We start from the raw sequence: 15,377 nt of genomic DNA on the forward strand, positions 1-15,377 counted from the left end.
GTGATCCACTGGTTGTTTAGTAACATATTGTTTGCTTCCACATATTCCTGCATTTTAGTTTTTTTTCTTGTAGTTTAGGTCTAATCTCGTACCAAAACCAGACAAAGATAACACACACAAAAAAGAAAATTACAGGCCAATATCACTGATGAACATAGACACAAAAATCCTGAACAAAATGCTAACAAACCAAATCCAACAACACATTAAAAGGATCATACACCATGATCAAGTGGGATTTATTCCAGAGATACAAGGATTCTTCAATATATGCAAATCAATGTGATACACCATATTAACAAATTGAAGAATAAAAACCACATAATCATCTCAATAGACACAGAAGAAGCTTTTGACAAAATTCAACACCCATTTATGATAAAAAATCTCCAGAAAGTGGGCATAGAGGGAAACTACCCCTACATAATAAAGGCCATATAAAACAGACCTATAGCTAACATCAGCCTCAATGGTGAAAAGCTGAATGCATTTCTGCTAAGATCGGGAAAAAGACAAGGATACCTATTGTCACCACTTTTACTCAACATAGTTTTGGAAGTCCTAGCTGTGGCAATCAGAGAAGAAAAAGAAAACTGGTAAAGAAGTAAAACTGCCACTGTTTGCAGATGACATAATACTATACATAGAAAATACTAAAGACACTACGAGAACACTACTGGAGCTAATCAATGAATTTGGTAAATTTGCAGGTTACAAAATTAATACACAGAAATCTGTTGCATTTCTATACACTGATAACAAAAGATCAGAAAGAAAAATTAAGGAAACAGTCCCATTTACCACTGCATCAAAAAGAATAAAATATGTAGTAATAAACCTACCTAAGGAGACAAAAGACCTATACTCTGAAAACTATACAATGCTGATGAAAGAAATCAAAGACAACACAACAAACAGATGGAAAGATATACCATGTTCTTGGATTGGAAGAATCAATATTGTCAAAATAAGTGTATTACCTCAGGCAATCTACAGATTCAATGCAATCCATATCAAACTACCAATGGAATTTTTCACAGAACTAGAAAAAAGAAAAATCTTAAAATTTATATGAAGATACAAAAGACCTTGAATAGCCAAAGCAAGCTTGAGAAAGAAAAACAGAGCTAGAGGAATCAGACTCCCTGATTTCAGACTATACTACAAAGCTATAGTCATAAAAACAGTATGGCACTGGCACAAAAATAGAAATAGAGATCAATGGAACAGTTTAGAAAGCCCAGAAATAAACCCACATACCTATGGTCAATTAATCTACAACAAAGGAGGCAAGACTATACAATGGAGGCAAGACAGTCTCTTCAGTAAATGATGCTGGGAAACCTGGACAGCTACATGTAAAGAAATGAAATTAGAACACTCTTTGACACCATACAATAAAACTAAACTCAAAATGAATTAAAGACCTAAAAGTAAGACTGGACACTATAACACTCTTAGAGGAAAACACAGGCAGAACATTCTCTGACATAAATCACAGAAATATGTTTTTCAGTCTGCTTCCCAGAGTAATAGAAATAAAAACAAAAATAAACAAATGGGACCTAATTAAACTCAAAAGCTTTTGCACAGCAAAGGAAGCCATAAACAAGATGAAAAGGCAACCCACATAATGGGAGAAAATATTTGCAAATGATGTAACTGTTAAGGGATTAGTCTCCAAAATTTACAATCAGCTTATGTGGCTTAATATCATAAAAACAAACAACCCCATCAAAAAACAGTCAGGTTACCTCAATAGACATTTGTCCAAAGAAGACAAAAAGATGGCCAAGAGTCACATGAAAAGATGTTCAACATCCCTAATTGTTAGATAAATGAAAATCAAAACTACTGTGAGATCTCACCTTGCACCAGTCAGAATGGCCATCATCAAAAAATCTACAAACAATATATGCTGGAGAGGGTGTGGAGAGAAGGGAACCCTCCTACACTGTTGGTGGGAATGTAAATTGGTACAGCCACTGTGGAGAATAATATGGAGGTTAGTTAAAAAACTAAAAATAGAGCTACTGTATGATCCTGCAATCCCACTCCTGGACATAAATCTGGAGAAAAACATGGTCTGAAAGGATACATGCACCCTAATGTTCATTGCAGCACTGTTTATAATAGCCAGGACATGGAAGCAACCTAAATGTCCACTGAGAGAGGAATGGATAAAGAAGAGGTTGTACATACATACAATGGAATATTACTCAGCCATTAAAACGGATGGAATAATGCCATTTGCAACAACATGGTTAGACCTAGAGATTGTCATATTGAGTGAAGTAGGTCAAACAGAGAAAGGCAAATATTGTATGATGTTGCTTATATGCAGAATCTTAAAAAAATGATACAAATTAACTTATTTACAAAACAGAAAGAGACTCACGGACTTAGAGAAAGAACTTATGGTCACCAGAGGGGAAGCGGGGCTGGATAGTTAAGGAGTTTGGGATTGACATATACACACTACTGTATTTAAAATGGATAACCAAGAAGGACCTACTGTATAACACTGGAAACTCTGCTCAACATTGTGTAACAACCTAAATGAGAAAAGAGTTTGAAAAAGAATAGATACATGTATATGTATAACTGAATTACTTTGCTGTACACCTGAAACTAACACAACATTGTTAAACAACTATACTATAATATAAAATAAAAAGTTAAAAAAAATAACTGTAATGTAGCCATTTAAAAAAATAAAATATGCTTATGTTTCCTATTTAAATGAGAAACTAAATAATAAACATTTTATGTTAAATGTGAATAATATTATGTGTTATATACGTTCGGAAATGTTTATGACTGTCTTAATCAGCTTGGGTTGCCATAATAAAATACCATAGATGAGGTGGCTTAAGAATCAGAAGTTTATTTGTCAAAGTTCTGGAGACTGAGAAGTCCAAGATCAAAGTGCCAGCCAATTTGGTTACTGATGAGAACCCTCTTCCTGTCCTGCAGACAGCTGCCCTCTTGCTATTTACCTACATGACCTTTCCTTGGTGCATCCAGAGGGGAGAGAGACAGAGAGGAAGAAACAAAGAAAGAAAGAGATCTCTCTTCTTCTTCTACAAGGTCTTCAATCCTATGAGATTGGGACCCTACATTTATGACCTCATCTAAATGTTATTTGCCTCCTAAAAGCCCTGTCTCCAAATACAACCATCCTGGTGGTTGGAATTTCAAAGCATGAATTTGTGGGGGAGTACAATTCAGCTCATAGATTAATTCTTACCAATTTTTACTTAAGATAATCTATATTTAGATAATATGAGATCTTGAAAGCAAGGAAAATGTGAAGCAGAATTTAAAATGTATCATAATAAATTAATTCTAATTTTATAATCTATAGTAAGTCTTAAGTCTTTTATAATGATTTAAACATCAGATTTTCTTAGCTTTTCTTTGGATATCTGTACTTAGATTTGAATTTTCTCATAACATTAGGTAGAGATTGTTTTTGCTATAGTCATAAAAACTACAAAAGTTGTTGTCATAATCTTGTTGTAATTAAATTCCCATTTATAGATATTCTAGTGTTTGAACTGAAAGTGTTCTATTTCCATGAAACCTCAGTATGCAGAATCTTATAATCCGTGTTACTACACAAATGTTAAAAACTCAGAGTGTGAAAACATAGTTATATAGTCAATTTCCATTTAAGCAAAGAGCTTTAATAGAAGCATCAAATGTGCTATTTACTGCATTAGTACTTTTCCAAGTCTTCTTGAAAGAAAGCTTTTACCTTCCTATTTTACAACTATATTAAGGGCAATTATAGAAGAGCTCACTCAATCTTTAGATCAAAACTCTTTGCCAGTGAGTCAATTATCCTGGTTAAATAGTGCTCTGAAAGGAAAGCACTGTGCTTTGCGGGTATTAAGAAAAAACTTTATAGGAATTTTAGAAGATTCAGGGCCTCCCCTACAGTCTGAGCTGGCCATGTGGTCCAGGCATCATTAGAACACCAGATGCATGTACTTTCTCTTCCATTTTCCATACCTGTACCTCCTTTCATCAGCATTGTCAGTAAAATGGGAAATATCAATTGAAATGTCCAAAATAAAGAAATAAGTCATTATTTGAATGCTATAATTTATAATTGCTTATTAACAAGGCTTACTTTTTAAGGATTTTATTTTATTCATCTATGTGGGAGTGGTAAAATTGCTTTGAACAACTATATTCTTCCATGTGCGCGCGCGCGTGTGTGTATGTGTGTGTGTGTGTACAGAGAAAGAACAAGAAGGAAAAAGAGAGATAAAGAAGTTACTTTATGTGCCAAGTACCATTTAGGTTTTGAGAACATCCGGATCAACCAGTTCTTTCTCTCTAGGAACGCACCATCTGGCAGGGGAGACAGAGACATGAGCCAGCAACTATTAAACTGTTGGTTTGTATAAGTTTGTTTATAATACGAGAATAATATACTATGCCTTAGTAGCACAGATAAGGACACAATAAATTCTCCTAAGGGATCAGAAAAGAAAGTCAGGAAGGGCTTCACAGAAAAGGTGGTTCTGTAGCAAAGAATGAACTTTACCCAAAGAGAGTTCTGCCCTGTATCCTAGATAATTGGAGATAACCTCTAAACCCTTGGTATTTCCCAAATTATAGGAGTGTCTTTTTTATTCATGGTGGGCTCCTGGATCATACCTGGTAGTTTATGCTAACCAGATGACTCTCATTGGGAACTGGCTATACCAGAAAAAACAACCATGTGATTGGAGGGTTGGGGTTTTGTCAACTCCATGGAAAATGACTCCATCAATTGTGCGTATGTAATGAAGCTCCAGTCAAAACTAAGGAGATCAATGTTCAAGTGAGCAAATGCGTTGGCAGTACTTCTTGCATCTTCTCACACATAGATGGCAGAAGGGTAACAAATGTCTCATTCCTGAGGACATGGGACCTTTTTATTTGAACCCTACTAGACTTCACCCTATGTGTCTTTTCTTTCGCCAGTTCAAACTGTAATCATAAGTATAGCACTTTTCTGAGTTCCTTGATTTGTTCTAGTGAATTATTGTACATGAGGGTGACTATAGAAACCTTTGAATTTATAGCTAGCTGGTATGAATTAGGGTGGTCTTGGATAACACCAAACTTGCAGATGGTTTCTTAAGTGAGGACAGTCTTGTGGTGACTAATCCCCCATGGTGTTTTTTGCCTATCTCATAACTGTGACATTTAAACTTGAACGGATAGACTTGTGAATCTGAAAACCTCAATGGATATTCCTATGGAGTATGAGTAATCCTCCTGTGAAATAATTCACTCTGAGCTTGACTTAACAAACTTTTAGGTTGTTGGAAGGAAGGGATGTACTCAGAGTAAAGCATCCTGTTTTATACTTAATTATATTTTTTCATACTCAGACCCATATTCAATTCTCATTTGAGTCATATTGAAACTAGAGGGAGAAATTAGCATCATAGTAAGTAAAAATTGTAAGATATTTTTCAACTAAAACTATTTAAGTTCTTGGGACAAAAGTAGTACTCCCTTGGGGCTATTTTGAACAGACGAGTTGTATTAACTCACATTCATTTTGACCTCCTCCTACAACGCCTTTTTGTACTGTAGAGCTTGTAAAACTAAAAGCCAAATTTTATGTTTCCCTTATAACTAGAAGTCTAAATGTAACTTTGATATAACTGTAAATCTTGATTTGGAAATTAATCAAATGGGTGAGAAACAGGGAACGGGCAGTTGATTATTCAGGTGTTTAGCTTAGCAGTGTTGCCAGAAGCTGTGATTATGGCTTCTCCCTTTACAGGTCATGATTCTGGAGCCAACCACTGTACTGGTATTTTCATTTTCCACAGGTAATATCCTGACCTTATCAGTACAATAAGCTCCCTTGGGGTACACTTCTGAGGTGACCTTCTAGAAATTATTCCTAAGGGTTCTATATAGAGTTTGTCTGTTTAGACTAAATGAATCTGTAAGTTGATTTTAACCCAACGCTTAACCTAGTTATGTTCCGCAAATAAACCCTAACTAATAAACTATGACAACCTTCTAAGAAAAGGATACAAAAACACCAAAATGGGAGTCATGAAATCCTTAGATAAATATGCTTCAACTGGGAGCTTGTTAGAAAGGCAGAATCTAAAAACCAACCCAAGACCTACTAAATCAGAATCTGCATTTTAACAAGTTTCCTACTGATTCTCAATTATTTTTTTTCCATCAGAGAAAGAGATAAAATGTAGAAGTAAAACAAACAAATTATATGACAATTGCAAGGTGATGATGTTATCACAGAATGATGGAGGCAGGGTGGTCTGACTTTAAATATGTTTTGTCAGTATAGAGCTCTCAGGGGCTCTAACATTTGAACTGAGACTGGTAGGATCTTAAGAGTCCAGGCATGAGAAAATCTGGAGAATATCTCGGATAGATCTGTCAGATGCAAAGATTTTGAAATAAGAATAGTTTGACATGTTCAGAAAATAGGAAGGTTATTGTGACTTGAATATGGTAAATAAAGAGAAAATGAAAGGTCAGAAAAGTAAGCATGAACCTGTCATTAAAAGGGAATATTGGTTTATATTAGCTTCAATTGGAAGAACAATTAGTGGACTTTAATCAAACAAATAATATGATATAATTTAGCTTTAAAAAGGACAAACTGTGGAGAATAGCTTATAGGCCTCAATAACTGGAAGCAGGGAGTCTACTTTAGTCCACAGGCAAAAGATGAAAGTAGCTTGGGCACTAGCAGTGACAGTAGGAATGGGGAAGAACTGGAAAATTTCAACATTTTGTACATTATTTCAATAAGACTTTGTAATTGAATGGATGTGAGACATGAGGGAAAGAGACAAATCAAGCATAACTCTGAGGTTGGGGGTTTAGCCAACTGGTAGGATGATTCTGACATTCTTGAGATGAAGAAGGCAGCAATAAGAAAAGTTTAGTTGTGGGGTTATTAAGAAATCCATTTTTATGGATGGAGCTAGAGATTATCACACTAAAAGAGGTAAGTCAGACAAAGACAAATATTAAATGGTATAACTTATATGTGAAATCTTAAAAATAATAAAAATGAATTTATTTACAAAACAGAAACAGATTCACATACACAGAAAAAAAAAAAAAAAAAAAAACTTATGGTGACCAAAAAGGGAAGGGGTTGGGACGGGATAAGTTAAGAGTATGGGATTAAAAGATATACACAACTATATATAAAATAGGTAAACAACAAGGATTTACTGTGTAGCACAAGAAACTATATCCAATATCTTATAATAACCTATAATGGAAAAAATCTGAATAAAATATGTATAACTGAATCACTTTGCTGTATACATGAAACTAATGCAATATTGTAAATAAACTATACTTCAATTTAAAAAGAAAAAAAGAAGTCTGTTTTTTAATATGTAAAATTTAAGATGTTAGAACTACAAATGAAGATGGTAAATGGAAAGCTTGGAATTATGCTAAAGTTCAGGAGAGAAGTCAGAGCTACAGCTGAAATTTGATGATCAGTCTGCATGGGCATTGTTTTCAAAGCCAGAAGCATGGATGAAACTCCCTAGTAATAAAAAAAAATGTATAGAGATAATTAAGAATATTCAGAACAAGTCATTGGGGTTTCCCTTGCATCCACAGAATAAGTAAATGAGGAAGAGACAGAAACAATGGCAACTAAGCAGATAAATTAGTGAAATTAGAGGAAAAGCAGACATATCTGATATTTTACTCAAGAGATAAGGAGCTGGATCAACACTGTCAAAGACTGCTAGAATATCAGAAGAGAAGAACAGTTACTTTCACTTTTGACATAATGGGGATCAATAACTATGTTACCAAGAACAGTCTGATGGACTGATAGGAATGGAAGCCACAGTAAAGTGGAAAAAAGGAAACACAAGCAGCCAGTCCAGGCAAATATGTTGCAAGGTTTTACTAAGAACAGGGCCAGAGGATTGGGGCAGTAATAGGAGCAGAATATAGACTTGAAGTTAAGGTTTCATTTGGTTTTATCTAATGGAAGATAGTAAAGGATGTTTGCATGTTGACAGGATAATATTATTGTAATAAAGAGAATATATGCATTAATTATAAAACAAAGTCCCTGACAAGTTATAAGTGATGGGATCTGGAAACTAAGAAGAAGATTTTTGGGGGGATAGAAAAAGTACTTTTTATGCTTCTTTTGTAATACAAAGGAACATAGAGAATTCAAGTACAGATAGAGGTAGGTCTTTAGACATGATGGTAGGAAGATGAGGGATTTCTTATTTTTTCAACTGACTTATGAGGAGAGGTAAATGTCAGGAGTTGTTGGATGACCATGTAGTCTTGCTGTTACTGTGGTAACTGAGGCAAACCAAAAAGTAAAGCATGATGGAATTAGTTCTGTTAGTCTTTTGAAGGAAGATGACCAAGTAGCTCAAGCTAGAATTCAGAATATTTAGCTTAACATTACAGGACATGTGGGCAATGTTCTAAGGCTAAAGATGGTATGGAGGACATGAGTTTAAAAGTCTTATTTAAATCTAGATGTAGCCAAATTTTTAGGGGAAGTACTGACTGAATCCACACACCCTAGCCAGGCCCTATAGTAACCACTTGCATGAGTTATCTTACAACAGGAGGTCCTGGTAAGGGATGCAGAACTAACAAGCTACAACCAACTGGAAGAATTTGGGAAAGGTCAAAATGAGAGAGAAGACATCAGTCCATATGTCCTACAAACCTCCCAGAATCCTTCTCGCGGGAATCTATCTTGGCTGAGTGAAGAGTGCACCACCAGGAAAGACCCTGAGTGAGAATGATTGGCCAGAGACAACCCCCAAACTAACCCCATTACCATAAAACCCGAGACTAAGAGCCATGTGGCAGAGCAGTTCTGCTGGGCTCTCTCACCCTGCTACTCTCCACCCGGGTGCCCCTTCCCAATAAAGTCTCTTGCTTTGTCAGCATGTGTGTCTCCCCAGACAATTCATTTCCAAGTGTTAGACAAGAGCCCACTCTCAGGCCCTGGAAGTGTCCCCCTTCCTGCAGCAAAATGATTAACTTCTGGCAAATGAGATTGCAATGATTTCTGAGACTAAATACATGGACCCGGGCCAAACTACACAGGTTAAGGGCATAGTCCTCCACAAGCCTGTTCACCTTATTTCAGATGCCGGCCACAATCCCAAGGGTCCCCACTCTGATCATGGGCTACAAATCTAAGAGTTCTTACTATCCACTCAGGTTTAATACTTTGCTAGAATGACTCACAGAACTCAGGAGAGCACTATACTTATGATTAGATTTATTATAACAATACAAAACAGAACGAGACTAAGGGAGAAATGCATAGGAGATAGTCTGGGAAGGTCCAAAATATGCAACTTCCTTGTCCTCAGGATGTATTAGCCTTTGGACACATCAACATATGACAGTATGCAGAGTATTGCCAGCCAAGGAAGATGACTCAAACATCAGTGTTCTGAGTTTTCCTTAGGGTTTCATTATATAGGTATGATTGATTGAATCATTGTCTATATGGTTGAATTCAGTCTTCAGGCTTCTCTTCTTCCTGGAGGTCAGGATGATATCACATGGCTCAAAGCCCCAAATCTCTAACCACATGTTTGTTCTTTCTATTATGGATAGTCCACATTCTAAGTCATCTCGTTAGCATAAACAGGTTTGGTCTCAGGGGCCCACCATGAGTTAAAAAAACACTTGTATCACTAGGGAAATTCCAAGGAATAAATGTTACTTCCCAGGAACTGGGGACAAAGGCCAACAAAATTCTAGATTCTAAGAATTTAGTTATCATTTTAGGAACAAAGAATAGAGATCTGTCAGATTGTTTATTAAGCAGAGATGTAAATAAAAGTGTTGTTCAGGTCTTCATTGAAAATAAATTTAAAGGGAGCTGATTCTACTGTGAAGCAAACCCATTTGGTACTTTAGTGTTTGTAATTCTTCGGGATTTCACCTAGAATATTACACCTAGACCTCTAACAGCCATCTTGGGTCATGACTTGACCTTGCAGATGAATGCCACATTCCAGTAAAGAACTTGGTATAATTATCACCTAAGAGCTAAATCCAGCCCACCACTCCTTTTTGTCTGTACAGTTTTATTGGAATGCAGTCATACCTATTTTAGTAGTTATTGTCTAAAACTACTTTCATGCTACAATGGCAAAGTTACTTTTTGTGACAGAATCAGAGTTGATAAGTTTTGATAGAGACTGTGTGGCCTGCAAACCTTAAAACATTTCCTGCCTGGCCCCTTAAGAAAAAATTTTCTACCTGTGATCTAGAATAACAGGAGAGAAAAGAAAATGAGTATGTGTCCCTGGTAATAGTGGAACTTCTGTGCTGGCCCTGGACTACTTACTTCTGGTCTTCTCTCAGGTGAAAAAGGAACATACTTCCAACTTGCTTAAGCCACTGTTATATTTATTTTTTATTGTATTCATGTCTTTATTGATAAATGCAGCCAAATCTAATCCTTAACGATAAATCTGGTATTTAGCACAGACTTGATACCTTTTAAAAAGCTCTTTATGTTAAAAACTAATACATTTAAATGTTTACCATGTCAACATTTCGCCATATGTCATTTATTTTACTTTGAGAGGTTTTAAGGACTTTTTTGGTAATTTATGTCAAAGTATCGTTTTGTTAGCACTCATTAGAAAAGTGCTAATTAGAAGAAAAATTAGTTAGAGCAAGAATTTTAAGACAACTATTAATATCTTTCCTCTTCCGCTAACATAATTTTCTTGATTTTCTGTGAGCCAATATTTGCTGTGATCCAAAAGTATTCTGAGAATGTAGTCATTACTGTAAATACCCCACAGCAAGATATAAATTCTACTAATTACCATATGTCAAGTTTTCGATCTCCCCACTTAGTAACAAGTTACCAATTTATTTTTCTGTGCTTAATGCCAGAGATAATATTTCTCATAAAAATACTATGACTTCATTTAATACAATTATCAGAATGTTGACTAAGTTTTCTAACATTTTATCTAAAATATTAACATCTAGAGGAATCTTCTTTGATATCGAACAAATGCTACATTAATTTTTAGTGTTATTAAATCTTACAGTAGATCAAATAACATCCCAACCTACAACAGGCAAATGCCATGGTTACAAGAATTTACAGTAGTATCTCAGTATAGTTACATAATTACACATTTATTTAACCAATTAAGCATGAAAGTGGCATTATTGTCAGAGATATGATATATGACCTGAACATAATTTAGTTAAAGAGGAACAAGAAATGCCTGCTAAGTAGGGCAGGTGTTCTGTTAGCAGAAGACTGCTAATTACCCCTGACATATGTCAGATTTAATGGCCTTATGTAAAAAGAAATTATTGCTGAGTGGAGAAATCATGTTGAAAATAGTTTCTTTATTTATAAAATATTTTTAAACATTTAGCTTTAGAAAGTTGCAAAAAAAAAGTTTTCTGTAGACAGTAGTGCAGATATTGTGCAAATTCTCCTGTGTACTCAGTCAATGATAAATAACCGCTGCCATTTCATGTTTTTGTCTGTTATGAACTTCTAGAGGAAAAAATCTTTACTTCCAATTTCTAATTATCTAGACTCCCAAATGTATCCACCTGCAGAATCCCCTGGCTTAAGTTGAATCCAATTCTTAACTCCTAAAATAATTTTAACTCCCTCAACTCTTTCTCCTTTCTTATAAATAATAAAGACAATCAACATTTTGCATGAGGATGGGAAAAATGACGAAGACAACAAGATTTTTGAACTCCTGTTGTAAGATTTCAATGAAGTTCCTTATTGACGATTGACAAAGAATTAATGGAAACATGGAATTCAGGGTCGGGGTTTCAAAGGGAATTACTGCTAAAAAATGTAAAATACCAGATAAACATGGCAATTATGAATTATGGAATAGTCATCTTTATTGATAAAAAATAGAAAACTTCTGATGACTCACTTTGCAGTCCCTGAGATAATTCAGTATAATTTGTAGCCTTAAATTTGTGGCTCTAAGCAACCTGCATTAAAACATATGAAAATGGCCCATATAAAAATTTAATTATAAACTCTTACCTTTTGCTTTAATTATTTTTTCATGTGTAATTAGTCAATATAGCTGTTTTTAAAATGCTATCTTAAGGATGGAGTGTAAAATAGATTAGAGGTTATAGTGTCATACAGTTCTTATACCTACTAAATTTATCGTATTGGTCAGTTTAAATAGCTTCTCTGAAACTCACTTCATTGTAATGAAATTCTCTATATTAATATTAATCCCATAAATTTATCACACAAAAATGGTACTTAACATTTACATATAATAGTCCTCTGCTTGTCCGTACTGCATACCTCCTTCCCATCAACGCTCAAAAAGACAGTGTTTTCTCTTAAAAATATAGTATATTCAATTTATGGAAAACATGCAGTGGGCTACATAGGAATTAACAGAATATGCCAGCCTCACAATTTGGCTAGAATTTAGTTAAAAGCAGTAAAATTATTTTGACAAAACAATATATTCTTTTCATTTTTTCCAGGTTTACACATTCAATTTTGGTTAGATTGGTTAGTATATAGAAATAATTCTGAAGTATTTGAAAAGTGTTAACCATAATTCAAATTTTAAAATGATTTAAATATTACAATTTTCAAATACCTTGTTTTATCTTTGGTCCTTTATAATTAATATTCTCCTCACTGGTAAAAATCATTAGACATAATCCAATAATTTTCTTTCATATTTCTTTAAAATAAGGGCAGGTAAATATGACCAAAGAAATTCAAAACTATTTTTTGCCACTAGTTTTCTTATCTTACATAAGTTGGAAATATCAAAGACTTAATACTTTTTTATATAACACATAATGCAATTCCACATTGGTGTGTACAGTTACTATTGTGTATTAAAACTTCAAATCATTTATAATTAAGTTATAGTTTATGAAAAATGTAGTGTGCTTATCTGGTGAGTAATAAAGGCATCAAACTCTGATTTCTTAAATTAAAAAAAGTCTTCCTAGTGTTCCTTTTCTTGTGATAAATTAAGAAAATTGTGTTCTGAACCCTTTCCATTTATTAGTTCCCAGCCATAGTTTATTGAAAATCTGACTCATATCTTGGCACTATATCTGAGATAAGTTAGTTCTAGCTTGGTCTGAAAACAAGTTCACAAGTCTCAAGTTTTTTCTGACTTTCACGAAGAGTAAACGTTATGTGAATTTTTAACTACCTGTACAGTCTGGCCCCACCCAAACTATTCATATTTATCTTATACCACTTTTCAGCCAGATTCTGAGTTCTAGGAACTCTGACAGTCAGCACAAATATTCTGGATTCTGATCGTTCTAGCTTCCATTCTCATGCTCACATTTTATATTTGCCTAGAACTCCCTCCATACTAATTTTAAATCACACTAATTTTTGAAGATCTTTTGTCTCATTCTTGTTGGAAGCATTTCTGGCTACTCTGCTGGATATTTTCATTCCTCAGTACTCTATAGAAATTAAAATTTGCCTTCATGAAATTCAGCAATGAATTGTTTAATTTCATATCTGCTTCAGTATTTGTTCCATAATGAATACAGGTTTATCTCCCAAATAGTTTATGGTTTCTGGGAGGGGAGAAACAGCCTATTATTCTCTTCTATCTCCCACAGTTATAGTTGGAAAAAAGTGTGGCCAATCATTATGAATTAAATGATTAACTTCCAAGTGCTTCTTGTGTGATGGTTTGCTAAGCATTCAACATGTTGCCTGCTGGACACCCTGACTATGAGGGCTTAATGATTGACAGCCATTATTATTGTCATTATTATCCCCTCTTTTTTTTTTTTTAAATCTGCATTTCTCAGTTCCCTGTTAAAATAGTATCAATTTTATACAAGGTGGATATTCTTCTTTTCTACATTTTTACATGTTGATATGTCCTGGGGTTAATACTCTTCTCATCTCTCTCTATACTTCCTCATTTATTTTCAAAAAATTCTTGATGGAAAGAGAGATTGATATGATTACACACTGGATAGGATAGAGGGTACATGGAGAAGTCATTATTTTAATTTATATCCTATTTTTTAAGGTGGGAGAAATGTAGAGAGTTATTAAAGGAAAGGGTGTGAAAAATGTAAATGTAGGTGTTTACAAAAGGTAAAGGAAAATGTAACATTGAGGGAGATGATAAAGGATGGCCTCAATGTTCTTAATGATGCAAAAGCAAGGTAGTCATCACAGAAAGAGGGGAGAAAGTTTGTATAGGTGTCTTAAAAATTTTGAAGACTTTTGCATGGTCACTGAGCAGAAAGAAAGGTATCTGACTTTAGACAAAAATAAGAATTAACTGGAGGTACTGAAGTCTTTGTTGAAGTTTTGAACTTAAGCACTTTCAAATAAACCTCTCCTTACATAAATCTAGGTTGTTTTTTATTTCACACGTCTCTGTAAACTGACAAAGCTGATCTTTTCCTGATCTCTGTTCCCAGGAAAACAGCAAAATGGACAGGTAAGAAATACCCCACCTTTTTGAGTTCCAAAGAAGAATCCACGCCCTTAAAGAAAAATTGAACCAGATGGAGTTAATCAGGTAAGGAAAACTTTATTCAAAACTATTGCAATAAGAGAGAGAGATTTGCTGAAATGAAAAATAGGAGAGATTTTAGATGTTGGATGAGCTAGTGGAAAATCACTGGAGGATGTTAGAGAGAAGTTGGTCAATGTGATTAGGCCTTCTGTGTTTGCTAATTGGTCTTATCTAAGTCAGGCTTCTACCTTTACACAGAAGACTAGAGATACGAACCTTTTTGAATTTGATTACATTTCAAAGTGATGGTTTTCCAGTCCTTGAGAAAGAAATTCCTGGGAAGAGTCTTTTTTTGGCAAAAAACTGGCAAGAGTCTGAGAAAAGATTTACATCTCAAAGGGGCAAAGAAAGAATTTAAAATAGCAAGTTTTCTAAAGTAAATGCTCTAATGAAAAGAAGGTCAGGATCTATAACCACGGAGAAAGCGGTCTAAAGTGTAATTAAGCTAAGGAGAATAATAAGGCTGTAGTGGTAACCGTGTGTATTCTGTATATTTTGAGATAAACCCACCTCTATTTTCTTCAGTGACTCAGATAAGAAGCTTCTTCTTTCTTTCTCTTGTCTGCCATAAGAATCCACGATGACTTCCTACTGTATCTCTCTGTAAAACCCCAAGGCCCCCATTCTTGTATTTGGGCCTTTCTTGATTCATGAATGTTCTTCTTAAAATTTTTTAAAATTTTCTGGTGCATCTTGTCTTTCATATGGTAATATATGCTACATTAATTCATATTACAATAAAAAAATGAAATGAGTTGATGTAAACAAAGCACTTAGCATTCCTGCAAACGATTA

This window comes from Stenella coeruleoalba (genome assembly GCF_951394435.1).
Source record: "Stenella coeruleoalba genome assembly, chromosome: 4".
NCBI lineage: Eukaryota > Metazoa > Chordata > Mammalia > Artiodactyla > Delphinidae > Stenella > Stenella coeruleoalba.